Consider the following 15,722-nt stretch of genomic DNA (forward strand, 5'->3'; position numbering starts at 1 on the left):
GGTTAATTTTTTTTTTCAAATTTTCAAAAAACGATGGGCTATAACCCATGTTTTTTTTTTTTTTCATTTTTTTCAAATCCTCAAAAATGATGAAAAACGGCGTGCTATAATATGCCGTACGGTATAGGCTATAGCCCAAGGTCAAAAATGATGAAAAACGAGGTTAATTTTTTTTTCAAATTTTCAAAAAACGATGGGCTATAACCCATGTTTTTTTTTTTTTTCATTTTTTTCAAATCCTCAAAAATGATGAATAACGGCGTGCTATAATATGCCGTACGGTATAGGCTATAGCCCATGGTCAAAAATGATGAAAAACAAGGTTAATTTTTTTTTTCAAATTTTCAAAAAACGATGGGCTATAACCCATGTTTTTTTTTTTTTTTCATTTTTTTCAAATCCTCAAAAATGATGAAAAACGGCGTGCTATAATATGCCGTACGGTATAGGCTATAGCCCATGGTCAAAAATGATGAAAAACGAGGTTAATTTTTTTTTTCAAATTTTCAAAAAACGATGGGCTATAACCCATGTTTGTTTTTTTTTTTTCATTTTTTTCAAATCCTCAAAAATGATGAAAAACGGCGTGCTATAATATGCCGTACGGTATAGGCTATAGCCCATGGTCAAAAATGATGAAAAACGAGGTTAATCTTTTTTTTCAAATTTTGAAAAAACGATGGGCTATAACCCATGTTTTTTTTTTTTTTTTTTTTTTTTAATCCTCAAAAATGATGAAAAACGGCGTGCTATAATATGCCGTACGGTATAGGCTATAGCCCAAGGTCAAAAATGATGAAAAACGAGGTTAATTTTTTTTTTCAAATTTTCAAAAAACGATGGGCTATAACCCATGTTTTTTTTTTTTTTTCATTTTTTTCAAATCATCAAAAATGATGAAAAACGGCGTGCTATAATATGCCGTACGGTATAGGCTATAGCCCATGGTCAAAAATGATGAAAAACGAGGTTAATTTTTTTTTTCAAATTTTCAAAAAACGATGGGTTATAACCCATGTTTTTTTTTTTTTTTTTTTTTTAAATCCTCAAAAATGATGAAAAACGGCGTGCTATAATATGCCGTACGGTATAGGCTATAGCCCAAGGTCAAAAATGATGAAAAACGAGGTTAAATTTTTTTTCAAATTTTCAAAAAACGATGGGCTATAACCCATGTTTTTTTTATTTTTCATTTTTTTCAAATCCTCAAAAATGACGAATAACGGCGTGCTATAACATGCCGTACGGTATAGGCTATAGCCCATGGTCAAAAATGATGAAAAACAAGGTTAATTTTTTTTTTCAAATTTTCAAAAAACGATGGGCTATAACCCATGTTTTTTTTTTTTTTTTTTTTTTTCAAATCCTCAAAAATGATGAAAAACGGCGTGCTATAATATGCCGTACGGTATAGGCTATAGCCCATGGTCAAAAATGATGAAAAACGAGGTTAATTTTTTTTTTCAAATTTTGAAAAAACGATGGGCTATAACCCATGTTTTTTTTTTTTTTTTTTTTTTTAATCCTCAAAAATGATGAAAAACGGCGTGCTATAATATGCCGTACGGTATAGGCTATAGCCCAAGGTCAAAAATGATGAAAAACGAGGTTAATTTTTTTTTTCAAATTTTCAAAAAACGATGGGCTATAACCCATGTTTTTTTTTTTTTTTTTTTTTTTCAAATCCTCAAAAATGATGAAAAACGGCGTGCTATAATATGCCGTACGGTATAGGCTATAGCCCATGGTCAAAAATGATGAAAAACGAGGTTAATTTTTTTTTTCAAATTTTCAAAAAACGATGGGCTATAACCCATGTTTTTTTTTTTTTTTCATTTTTTTCAAATCCTCAAAAATGATGAAAAACGGCGTGCTATAATATGCCGTACGGTATAGGCTATAGCCCATGGTCAAAAATGATGAAAAACGAGGTTAATTTTTATTTTCAAATTTTCAAAAAACGATGGGTTATAACCCATGTTTTTTTTTTTTTTTCATTTTTTTCAAATCCTCAAAAATGATGAAAAACGGCGTGCTATAATATGCCGTACGGTATAGGCTATAGCCCATGGTCAAAAATGATGAAAAACGAGGTTAATTTTTTTTTTCAAATTTTCAAAAAACGATGGGCTATAACCCATGTTTTTATTTATTTTTCATTTTTTTCAAATCCTCAAAAATGATGAAAAACGGCGTGCTATAATATGCCGTACGGTATAGGCTATAGCCCATGGTCAAAAATGATGAAAAACTAGGTTAATTTTTTTTTTCAAATTTTGAAAAAACGATGGGCTATAACCCATGTTTTGTTTTTTTTTTCATTTTTTTCAAATCCTCAAAAATGATGAAAAACGGCGTGCTATAATATGCCGTATGGTATAGGCTATAGCCCATGGTCAAAAATGATGAAAAACGAGGTAATTTTTTTTTTTTAAATTTTCAAAAAACGATGGGTTATAACCCATGTTTTTTTTTTCTTTTTTTTTTTTCAAATCCTCAAAAATGATGAAAAACGGCGTGCTATAATATGCCGTACGGTATAGGCTATAGCCCATGGTCAAAAATGATGAAAAACGAGGTTAATTTTTTTTTTCAAATTTTCAAAAAACGATGGGTTATAACCCATGTTTTTTTTTTTTTTTTTTTTTCAAATCCTCAAAAATGATGAAAAACGGCGTGCTATAATATGCCGTACGGTATAGGCTATAGCCCAAGGTCAAAAATGATGAAAAACGAGGTTACATTTTTTTTCAAATTTTCAAAAAACGATGGGCTATAACCCATGTTTTTTTTATTTTTCATTTTTTTCAAATCCTCAAAAATGATGAATAACGGCGTGCTATAATATGCCGTACGGTATAGGCTATAGCCCATGGTCAAAAATGATGAAAAACAAGGTTAATTTTTTTTTCCAAATTTTCAAAAAACGATGGGCTATAACCCATGTTTTTTTTTTTTGTTTTTTTTTTCAAATCCTCAAAAATGATGAAAAACGGCGTGCTATAATATGCCGTACGGTATAGGCTATAGCCCATGGTCAAAAATGATGAAAAACGAGGTTAATTTTTATTTTCAAATTTTCAAAAAACGATGGGTTATAACCCATGTTTTTTTTTTTTTTTTTTTTTTTCAAATCCTCAAAAATGATGAAAAACGGCGTGCTATAATATGCCGTACGGTATAGGCTATAGCCCATGGTCAAAAATGATGAAAAACGAGGTTAATTTTTTTTTTCAAATTTTCAAAAAACGATGGGCTATAACCCATGTTTTTATTTTTTTTTCATTTTTTTCAAATCCTCAAAAATGATGAAAAACGGCGTGCTATAATATGCCGTACGGTATAGGCTATAGCCCAAGGTCAAAAATGATGAAAAACGAGGTTAATTCTTTTTTTCAAATTTTCAAAAAACGATGGGCTATAACCCATGTTTGTTTTTTTTTTTCGTTTTTTTTAAATCATCAAAAATGATGAAAAACGGCGTGCTATAATATGCCGTACGGTATAGGCTATAGCCCAAGGTCAAAAATGATGAAAAACGAGGTTAATTTTTTTTTCAAATTTTCAAAAAACGATGGGCTATAACCCATGTTTTTTTTATTTTTCATTTTTTTCAAATCCTCAAAAATGATGAATAACGGCGTGCTATAATATGCCGTACGGTATAGGCTATAGCCCATGGTCAAAAATGATGAAAAACAAGGTTAATTTTTTTTTTCAAATTTTCAAAAAACGATGGGCTATAACCCATGTTTTTTTTTTTTTTTTTTTTTTTCAAATCCTCAAAAATGATGAAAAACGGCGTGCTATAATATGCCGTACGGTATAGGCTATAGCCCATGGTCAAAAATGATGAAAAACGAGGTTAATTTTTTTTTCAAATTTTCAAAAAACGAATGGGCTATAACCCATGTTTTTTTTTTTTTTTTTTTTTTTTTATCCTCAAAAATGATGAAAAACGGCGTGCTATAATATGCCGTACGGTATAGGCTATAGCCCAAGGTCAAAAATGATGAAAAACGAGGTTAATTTTTTTTTTCAAATTTTCAAAAAACGATGGGCTATAACCCATGTTTTTTTTTTTTTTTCATTTTTTTCAAATCATCAAAAATGATGAAAAACGGCGTGCTATAATATGCCGTACGGTATAGGCTATAGCCCATGGTCAAAAATGATGAAAAACGAGGTTATTTTTTTTTTTCAAATTTTCAAAAAACGATGGGTTATAACCCATGTTTTTTTTTTTTTTTTTTTTTTTCAAATCCTCAAAAATGATGAAAAACGGCGTGCTATAATATGCCGTACGGTATAGGCTATAGCCCAAGGTCAAAAATGATGAAAAACGAGGTTAATTTTTTTTTCAAATTTTCAAAAAACGATGGGCTATAACCCATGTTTTTTTTATTTTTCATTTTTTTCAAATCCTCAAAAATGATGAATAACGGCGTGCTATAATATGCCGTACGGTATAGGCTATAGCCCATGGTCAAAAATGATGAAAAACAAGGTTAATTTTTTTTTTCAAATTTTCAAAAAACGATGGGCTATAACCCATGTTTTTTTTTTTTTTGCATTTTTTTCAAATCCTCAAAAATGATGAAAAACGGCGTGCTATAATATGCCGTACGGTATAGGCTATAGCCCATGGTCAAAAATGATGAAAAACGAGGTTAATTTTTATTTTCAAATTTTCAAAAAACGATGGGTTATAACCCATGTTTTTTTTTTTTTTTAATTTTTTTCAAATCCTCAAAAATGATGAAAAACGGCGTGCTATAATATGCCGTACGGTATAGGCTATAGCCCATGGTCAAAAATGATGAAAAACGAGGTTAATTATTTTTTTCAAATTTTCAAAAAACGATGGGCTATAACCCATGTTTTTTTTTTTTTTCTTATTTTTCAAATCCTCAAAAATTATGAAAAACGGCGTGCTATAATATGCCGTACGGTATAGGCTATAGCCCAAGGTCAAAAATGATGAAAAACGAGGTTAATTTTTTTTTCAAATTTTCAAAAAACGATGGGCTATAACCCATGTTTTTTTATTTTTCATTTTTTTCAAATCCTCAAAAATGATGAATAACGGCGTGCTATAATATGCCGTACGGTATAGGCTATAGCCCATGGTCAAAAATGATGAAAAACAAGGTTAATTTTTTTTTTCAAATTTAAAAAAAACTATGGGCTATAACCCATGTTTTTTTTATTTTTTTTCAAATCCTCAAAAATGATGAAAAACGGCGTGCTATAATATGCCGTACGGTATAGGCTATAGCCCATGGTCAAAAATGATGAAAAACGAGGTTAATTTTTTTTTTCAAATTTTGAAAAAACGATGGGCTATAACCCATGTTTTTTTTTTTTTTTCATTTTTTTCAAATCATCAAAAATGATGAAAAACGGCGTGCTATAATATGCCGTACGGTATAGGCTATAGCCCATGGTCAAAAATGATGAAAAACGAGGTTATTTTTTTTTTTCAAATTTTCAAAAAACGATGGGTTATAACCCATGTTTTTTTTTTTTTTTTTTTTTTCAAATCCTCAAAAATGATGAAAAACGGCGTGCTATAATATGCCGTACGGTATAGGCTATAGCCCAAGGTCAAAAATGATGAAAAACGAGGTTAATTTTTTTTTCAAATTTTCAAAAAACGATGGGCTATAACCCATGTTTTTTTTATTTTTCATTTTTTTCAAATCCTCAAAAATGATGAATAACGGCGTGCTATAATATGCCGTACGGTATAGGCTATAGCCCATGGTCAAAAATGATGAAAAACAAGGTTAATTTTTTTTTCAAATTTTCAAAAAACGATGGGCTATAACCCATGTTTTTTTTTTTTTTTTTTTTTTTCAAATCCTCAAAAATGATGAAAAACGGCGTGCTATAATATGCCGTACGGTATAGGCTATAGCCCATGGTCAAAAATGATGAAAAACGAGGTTAATTTTTTTTTTCAAATTTTCAAAAAACGATGGGCTATAACCCATGTTTTTTTTTTTTTTTTTTTTTTTTTTAAATCCTCAAAAATGATGAAAAACGGCGTGCTATAATATGCCGTACGGTATAGGCTATAGCCCATGGTCAAAAATGATGAAAAACGAGGTTAATTTTTATTTTCAAATTTTCAAAAAACGATGGGTTATAACCCATGTTTTTTTTTTTTTTTTTTTTTTCAAATCCTCAAAAATGATGAAAAACGGCGTGCTATAATATGCCGTACGGTATAGGCTATAGCCCAAGGTCAAAAATGATGAAAAACGAGGTTAATTTTTTTTTCAAATTTTCAAAAAACGATGGGCTATAACCCATGTTTTTTTTATTTTTCATTTTTTTCAAATCCTCAAAAATGATGAATAACGGCGTGCTATAATATGCCGTACGGTATAGGCTATAGCCCATGGTCAAAAATGATGAAAAACAAGGTTAATTTTTTTTTCAAATTTTCAAAAAACGATGGGCTATAACCCATGTTTTTTTTTTTTTTTTTTTTTTTCAAATCCTCAAAAATGATGAAAAACGGCGTGCTATAATATGCCGTACGGTATAGGCTATAGCCCATGGTCAAAAATGATGAAAAACGAGGTTAATTTTTTTTTTCAAATTTTCAAAAAACGATGGGCTATAACCCATGTTTTTTTTTTTTTTTTTTTTTTTTTTAAATCCTCAAAAATGATGAAAAACGGCGTGCTATAATATGCCGTACGGTATAGGCTATAGCCCATGGTCAAAAATGATGAAAAACGAGGTTAATTTTTATTTTCAAATTTTCAAAAAACGATGGGTTATAACCCATGTTTTTTTTTTTTTTTCATTTTTTTCAAATCATCAAAAATGATGAAAAACGGCGTGCTATAATATGCCGTACGGTATAGGCTATAGCCCATGGTCAAAAATGATGAAAAACGAGGTTATTTTTTTTTTTCAAATTTTCAAAAAACGATGGGTTATAACCCATGTTTTTTTTTTTTTTTTTTTTTTCAAATCCTCAAAAATGATGAAAAACGGCGTGCTATAATATGCCGTACGGTATAGGCTATAGCCCAAGGTCAAAAATGATGAAAAACGAGGTTAATTTTTTTTTCAAATTTTCAAAAAACGATGGGCTATAACCCATGTTTTTTTTTTTTTTAATTTTTTTCAAATCCTCAAAAATGATGAATAACGGCGTGCTATAATATGCCGTACGGTATAGGCTATAGCCCATGGTCAAAAATGATGAAAAACAAGGTTAATTTTTTTTTGTCAAATTTTCAAAAAACGATGGGCTATAACCCATGTTTTTTTTTTTTTTTTTTTTTTTTTAATCCTCAAATATGATGAAAAACGGCGTGCTATAATATGCCGTACGGTATAGGCTATAGCCCATGGTCAAAAATGATGAAAAACGAGGTTAATTTTTTTTTTCAAATTTTCAAAAAACGATGGGCTATAACCCATGTTTTTTTTTTTTTTTTCATTTTTTTCAAATCCTCAAAAATGATGAAAAACGGCGTGCTATAATATGCCGTACGGTATAGGCTATAGCCCATGGTCAAAAATGATGAAAAACGAGGTTAATTTTTATTTTCAAATTTTCAAAAAACGATGGGTTATAACCCATGTTTTTTTTTTTTTTTCATTTTTTTCAAATCCTCAAAAATGATGAAAAACGGCGTGCTATAATATGCCGTACGGTATAGGCTATAGCCCATGGTCAAAAATGATGAAAAACGAGGTTAATTTTTTTTTTCAAATTTTCAAAAAACGATGGGCTATAACCCATGTTTTTTTTTTTTTTCATTTTTTTCAAATCCTCAAAAATGATGAAAAACGGCGTGCTATAATATGCCGTACGGTATAGGCTATAGCCCATGGTCAAAAATGATGAAAAACGAGGTTAATTTTTTTTTTCAAATTTTCAAAAAACGATGGGCTATAACCCATGTTTTGTTTTTTTTTTCATTTTTTTCAAATCCTCAAAAATGATGAAAAACGGCGTGCTATAATATGCCGTACGGTATAGGCTATAGCCCAAGGTCAAAAATGATGAAAAACGAGGTTAATTTTTTTTTCAAATTTTCAAAAAACGATGGGCTATAACCCATGTTTTTTTTTTTTTCCATTTTTTTCAAATCCTCAAAAATGATGAATAACGGCGTGCTATAATATGCCGTACGGTATAGGCTATAGCCCATGGTCAAAAATGATGAAAAACAAGGTTAATTTTTTTTTTCAAATTTTCAAAAAACGATGGGCTATAACCCATGTTTTTTTTTGTTTTTTTTTTTTCAAATCCTCAAAAATGATGAAAAACGGCGTGCTATAATATGCCGTACGGTATAGGCTATAGCCCATGGTCAAAAATGATGAAAAACGAGGTTATTTTTTTTTTTCAAATTTTCAAAAAACGATGGGCTATAACCCATGTTTTTTTTTTTTTTAATTTTTTTCAAATCCTCAAAAATGATGAATAACGGCGTGCTATAATATGCCGTACGGTATAGGCTATAGCCCATGGTCAAAAATGATGAAAAACAAGGTTAATTTTTTTTTGTCAAATTTTCAAAAAACGATGGGCTATAACCCATGTTTTTTTTTTTTTTTTTTTTTTTTAAATCCTCAAATATGATGAAAAACGGCGTGCTATAATATGCCGTACGGTATAGGCTATAGCCCATGGTCAAAAATGATGAAAAACGAGGTTAATTTTTTTTTTCAAATTTTCAAAAAACGATGGGCTATAACCCATGTTTTTTTTTTTTTTTTCATTTTTTTCAAATCCTCAAAAATGATGAAAAACGGCGTGCTATAATATGCCGTACGGTATAGGCTATAGCCCATGGTCAAAAATGATGAAAAACGAGGTTAATTTTTATTTTCAAATTTTCAAAAAACGATGGGTTATAACCCATGTTTTTTTTTTTTTTTCATTTTTTTCAAATCCTCAAAAATGATGAAAAACGGCGTGCTATAATATGCCGTACGGTATAGGCTATAGCCCATGGTCAAAAATGATGAAAAACGAGGTTAATTTTTTTTTTCAAATTTTCAAAAAACGATGGGCTATAACCCATGTTTTTTTTTTTTTTCATTTTTTTCAAATCCTCAAAAATGATGAAAAACGGCGTGCTATAATATGCCGTACGGTATAGGCTATAGCCCATGGTCAAAAATGATGAAAAACGAGGTTAATTTTTTTTTTCAAATTTTCAAAAAACGATGGGCTATAACCCATGTTTTGTTTTTTTTTTCATTTTTTTCAAATCCTCAAAAATGATGAAAAACGGCGTGCTATAATATGCCGTACGGTATAGGCTATAGCCCAAGGTCAAAAATGATGAAAAACGAGGTTAATTTTTTTTTCAAATTTTCAAAAAACGATGGGCTATAACCCATGTTTTTTTTTTTTTCCATTTTTTTCAAATCCTCAAAAATGATGAATAACGGCGTGCTATAATATGCCGTACGGTATAGGCTATAGCCCATGGTCAAAAATGATGAAAAACAAGGTTAATTTTTTTTTTCAAATTTTCAAAAAACGATGGGCTATAACCCATGTTTTTTTTTTGTTTTTTTTTTTTCAAATCCTCAAAAATGATGAAAAACGGCGTGCTATAATATGCCGTACGGTATAGGCTATAGCCCATGGTCAAAAATGATGAAAAACGAGGTTATTTTTTTTTTTCAAATTTTCAAAAAACGATGGGCTATAACCCATGTTTTTTTTTTTTTTTTTTTTTTTTCAAATCCTCAAAAATGATGAAAAACGGCGTGCTATAATATGCCGTACGGTATAGGCTATAGCCCATGGTCAAAAATGATGAAAAACAAGGTTAATTTTTTTTTCAAATTTTCAAAAAACGATGGGTTATAACCCATGTTTTTTTTTTTTTTTTTTTTTTTTTATCCTCAAAAATGATGAAAAACGGCGTGCTATAATATGCCGTACGGTATAGGCTATAGCCCATGGTCAAAAATGATGAAAAACGAGTTTTTTTTTTTTTTTCAAATTTTCAAAAAACGATTGGCTATAACCCATGTTTTTTTTTTGTTTTTTTTTTCAAATCCTCAAAAATGATGAAAAACGGCGTGCTATAATATGCCGTACGGTATAGGCTATAGCCCATGGTCAAAAATGATGAAAAACGAGGTTAATTTTTTTTTTCAAATTTTCTAAAAACGATGGGCTATAACCCATGTTTTTTTTTTTTTTTTTTTTTTTCAAATCCTCAAAAATGATGAAAAACGGCGTGCTATAATATGCCGTACGGTATAGGCTATAGCCCATGGTCAAAAATGATGAAAAACGAGGTTAATTTTTTTTTTCAAATTTTCAAAAAACGATGGGCTATAACCCATGTTTTTTTTTTTTTTTCATTTTTTTCAAATCATCAAAAATGATGAAAAACGGCGTGCTATAATATGCCGTACGGTATAGGCTATAGCCCATGGTCAAAAATGATGAAAAACGAGGTTAATTTTTTTTTTCAAATTTTCAAAAAACGATGGGTTATAACCCATGTTTTTTTTTTGTTTTTTTTTTCAAATCCTCAAAAATGATGAAAAACGGCGTGCTATAATATGCCGTACGGTATAGGCTATAGCCCAAGGTCAAAAATGATGAAAAACGAGGTTAATTTCTTTTTCAAATTTTCAAAAAACGATGGGCTATAACCCATGTTTTTTTTTTTTTTCATTTTTTTCAAATCCTCAAAAATGATGAATAACGGCGTGCTATAATATGCCGTACGGTATAGGCTATAGCCCATGGTCAAAAATGATGAAAAACAAGGTTAATTTTTTTTTCAAATTTTCAAAAAACGATGGGCTATAACCCATGTTTTTTTTTTGTTTTGTTTTTTTCAAATCCTCAAAAATGATGAAAAACGGCGTGCTATGATATGCCGTACGGTATAGGCTATAGCCCATGGTCAAAATGATGAAAAACAAGGTTAATTTTTTTTTTCAAATTTTCAAAAAACGATGGGCTATAACCCATGTTTTTTTTTTTTTTCATTTTTTTCAAATCCTCAAAAATGATGAAAAACGGCGTGCTATAATATGCCGTACGGTATAGGCTATAGCCCATGGTCAAAAATGATGAAAAACGAGTTTTTTTTTTTTTTTCAAATTTTCAAAAAACGATTGGCTATAACCCATGTTTTTTTTTTGTTTTTTTTTTCAAATCCTCAAAAATGATGAAAAACGGCGTGCTATAATATGCCGTACGGTATAGGCTATAGCCCATGGTCAAAAATGATGAAAAACGAGGTTAATTTTTTTTTCAAATTTTCTAAAAACGATGGGCTATAACCCATGTTTTTTTTTTTTTTTTTTTTTTTCAAATCCTCAAAAATGATGAAAAACGGCGTGCTATAATATGCCGTACGGTATAGGCTATAGCCCATGGTCAAAAATGATGAAAAACGAGGTTAATTTTTTTTTTCAAATTTTCAAAAAACGATGGGCTATAACCCATGTTTGTTTTTTGTTTTGTTTTTTTCAAATCCTCAAAAATGATGAAAAACGGCGTGCTATGATATGCCGTACGGTATAGGCTATAGCCCATGGTCAAAATGATGAAAAACAAGGTTAATTTTTTTTTTCAAATTTTCAAAAAACGATGGGCTATAACCCATGTTTTTTTTTTTTTTCATTTTTTTCAAATCCTCAAAAATGATGAAAAACGGCGTGCTATAATATGCCGTACGGTATAGGCTATAGCCCATGGTCAAAAATGATGAAAAACGAGTTTTTTTTTTTTTTTCAAATTTTCAAAAAACGATTGGCTATAACCCATGTTTTTTTTTTGTTTTTTTTTTCAAATCCTCAAAAATGATGAAAAACGGCGTGCTATAATATGCCGTACGGTATAGGCTATAGCCCATGGTCAAAAATGATGAAAAACGAGGTTAATTTTTTTTTTCAAATTTTCTAAAAACGATGGGCTATAACCCATGTTTTTTTTTTTTTTTTTTTTTTTCAAATCCTCAAAAATGATGAAAAACGGCGTGCTATAATATGCCGTACGGTATAGGCTATAGCCCATGGTCAAAAATGATGAAAAACGAGGTTAATTTTTTTTTTCAAATTTTCAAAAAACGATGGGCTATAACCCATGTTTTTTTTTTTTTTTCATTTTTTTCAAATCATCAAAAATGATGAAAAACGGCGTGCTATAATATGCCGTACGGTATAGGCTATAGCCCATGGTCAAAAATGATGAAAAACGAGGTTAATTTTTTTTTTCAAATTTTCAAAAAACGATGGGTTATAACCCATGTTTTTTTTTTGTTTTTTTTTTCAAATCCTCAAAAATGATGAAAAACGGCGTGCTATAATATGCCGTACGGTATAGGCTATAGCCCAAGGTCAAAAATGATGAAAAACGAGGTTAATTTCTTTTTCAAATTTTCAAAAAACGATGGGCTATAACCCATGTTTTTTTTTTTTTTCATTTTTTTCAAATCCTCAAAAATGATGAATAACGGCGTGCTATAATATGCCGTACGGTATAGGCTATAGCCCATGGTCAAAAATGATGAAAAACAAGGTTAATTTTTTTTTCAAATTTTCAAAAAACGATGGGCTATAACCCATGTTTTTTTTTTGTTTTGTTTTTTTCAAATCCTCAAAAATGATGAAAAACGGCGTGCTATGATATGCCGTACGGTATAGGCTATAGCCCATGGTCAAAATGATGAAAAACAAGGTTAATTTTTTTTTTCAAATTTTCAAAAAACGATGGGCTATAACCCATGTTTTTTTTTTTTTTCATTTTTTTCAAATCCTCAAAAATGATGAAAAACGGCGTGCTATAATATGCCGTACGGTATAGGCTATAGCCCAAGGTCAAAAATGATGAAAAACGAGGTTAATTTTTTTTTCAAATTTTCAAAAAACGATGGGCTATAACCCATGTTTTTTTTTTTTTTCATTTTTTTCAAATCCTCAAAAATGATGAATAACGGCGTGCTATAATATGCCGTACGGTATAGGCTATAGCCCATGGTCAAAAATGATGAAAAACAAGGTTAATTTTTTTTTTCAAATTTTCAAAAAACGATGGGCTATAACCCATGTTTTTTTTTTTTTTTCATTTTTTTCGAATCCTCAAAAATGATGAAAAACGGCGTGCTATAATATGCCGTACGGTATAGGCTATAGCCCATGGTCAAAAATGATGAAAAACGAGGTTAATTTTTTTTTTCAAATTTTCAAAAAACGATGGGCTATAACCCATGTTTGTTTTTGTTTTTTCATTTTTTTCAAATCCTCAAAAATGATGAAAAACGGCGTGCTATAATATGCCGTACGGTATAGGCTATAGCCCATGGTCAAAAATGATGAAAAACGAGGTTAATCTTTTTTTTCAAATTTTGAAAAAACGATGGGCTATAACCCATGTTTTTTTTTTTTTTTTTTTTTTTTAATCCTCAAAAATGATGAAAAACGGCGTGCTATAATATGCCGTACGGTATAGGCTATAGCCCAAGGTCAAAAATGATGAAAAACGAGGTTAATTCTTTTTTTCAAATTTTCAAAAAACGATGGGCTATAACCCATGTTTTTTTTTTTTTTTCATTTTTTTCAAATCATCAAAAATGATGAAAAACGGCGTGCTATAATATGCCGTACGGTATAGGCTATAGCCCATGGTCAAAAATGATGAAAAACGAGGTTAATTTTTTTTTCAAATTTTCAAAAAACGATGGGCTATAACCCATGTTTTTTTTTTTTTTTTTTTTTTTCAAATCCTCAAAAATGATGAAAAACGGCGTGCTATAATATGCCGTACGGTATAGGCTATAGCCCATGGTCAAAAATGATGAAAAACGAGGTTAATTTTTTTTTTCAAATTTTGAAAAAACGATGGGCTATAACCCATGTTTTTTTTTTTTTTTTTTTTTTTAATCCTCAAAAATGATGAAAAACGGCGTGCTATAATATGCCGTACGGTATAGGCTATAGCCCAAGGTCAAAAATGATGAAAAACGAGGTTAATTATTTTTTTCAAATTTTCAAAAAACGATGGGCTATAACCCATGTTTTTTTTTTTTTTTTTTTTTTTCAAATCCTCAAAAATGATGAAAAACGGCGTGCTATAATATGCCGTACGGTATAGGCTATAGCCCATGGTCAAAAATGATGAAAAACGAGGTTAATTTTTTTTTTCAAATTTTCAAAAAACGATGGGCTATAACCCATGTTTTTTTTTTTTTTTCATTTTTTTCAAATCCTCAAAAATGATGAAAAACGGCGTGCTATAATATGCCGTACGGTATAGGCTATAGCCCATGGTCAAAAATGATGAAAAACGAGGTTAATTTTTATTTTCAAATTTTCAAAAAACGATGGGTTATAACCCATGTTTTTTTTTTTTTTTCATTTTTTTCAAATCCTCAAAAATGATGAAAAACGGCGTGCTATAATATGCCGTACGGTATAGGCTATAGCCCATGGTCAAAAATGATGAAAAACGAGGTTAATTTTTTTTTTCAAATTTTCAAAAAACGATGGGCTATAACCCATGTTTTTATTTATTTTTCATTTTTTTCAAATCCTCAAAAATGATGAAAAACGGCGTGCTATAATATGCCGTACGGTATAGGCTATAGCCCATGGTCAAAAATGATGAAAAACGAGGTTAATTTTTTTTTTCAAATTTTGAAAAAACGATGGGCTATAACCCATGTTTTGTTTTTTTTTTCATTTTTTTCAAATCCTCAAAAATGATGAAAAACGGCGTGCTATAATATGCCGTATGGTATAGGCTATAGCCCATGGTCAAAAATGATGAAAAACGAGGTACATTTTTTTTTTTTAATTTTCAAAAAACGATGGGTTATAACCCATGTTTTTTTTTTCTTTTTTTTTTTTCAAATCCTCAAAAATGATGAAAAACGGCGTGCTATAATATGCCGTACGGTATAGGCTATAGCCCATGGTCAAAAATGATGAAAAACGAGGTTAATTTTTTTTTTCAAATTTTCAAAAAACGATGGGTTATAACCCATGTTTTTTTTTTGTTTTTTTTTTCAAATCCTCAAAAATGATGAAAAACGGCGTGCTATAATATGCCGTACGGTATAGGCTATAGCCCAAGGTCAAAAATGATGAAAAACGAGGTTACATTTTTTTTCAAATTTTCAAAAAACGATGGGCTATAACCCATGTTTTTTTTATTTTTCATTTTTTTCAAATCCTCAAAAATGATGAATAACGGCGTGCTATAATATGCCGTACGGTATAGGCTATAGCCCATGGTCAAAAATGATGAAAAACAAGGTTAATTTTTTTTTTCAAATTTTCAAAAAACGATGGGCTATAACCCATGTTTTTTTTTTTTGTTTTTTTTTTCAAATCCTCAAAAATGATGAAAAACGGCGTGCTATAATATGCCGTACGGTATAGGCTATAGCCCATGGTCAAAAATGATGAAAAACGAGGTTAATTTTTTTTTTCAAATTTTCAAAAAACGATGGGCTATAACCCATGTTTGTTTTTTTTTTCCATTTTTTTCAAATCCTCAAAAATGATGAAAAACGGCGTGCTATAATATGCCGTACGGTATAGGCTATAGCCCATGGTCAAAAATGATGAAAAACGAGGTTAATTTTTATTTTCAAATTTTCAAAAAACGATGGGTTATAACCCATGTTTTTTTTTTTTTTTTTTTTTTTTCAAATCCTCAAAAATGATGAAAAACGGCGTGCTATAATATGCCGTACGGT

This window comes from Protomyctophum parallelum (genome assembly GCF_964188405.1).
Source record: "Protomyctophum parallelum genome assembly, chromosome: 21".
NCBI lineage: Eukaryota > Metazoa > Chordata > Actinopteri > Myctophiformes > Myctophidae > Protomyctophum > Protomyctophum parallelum.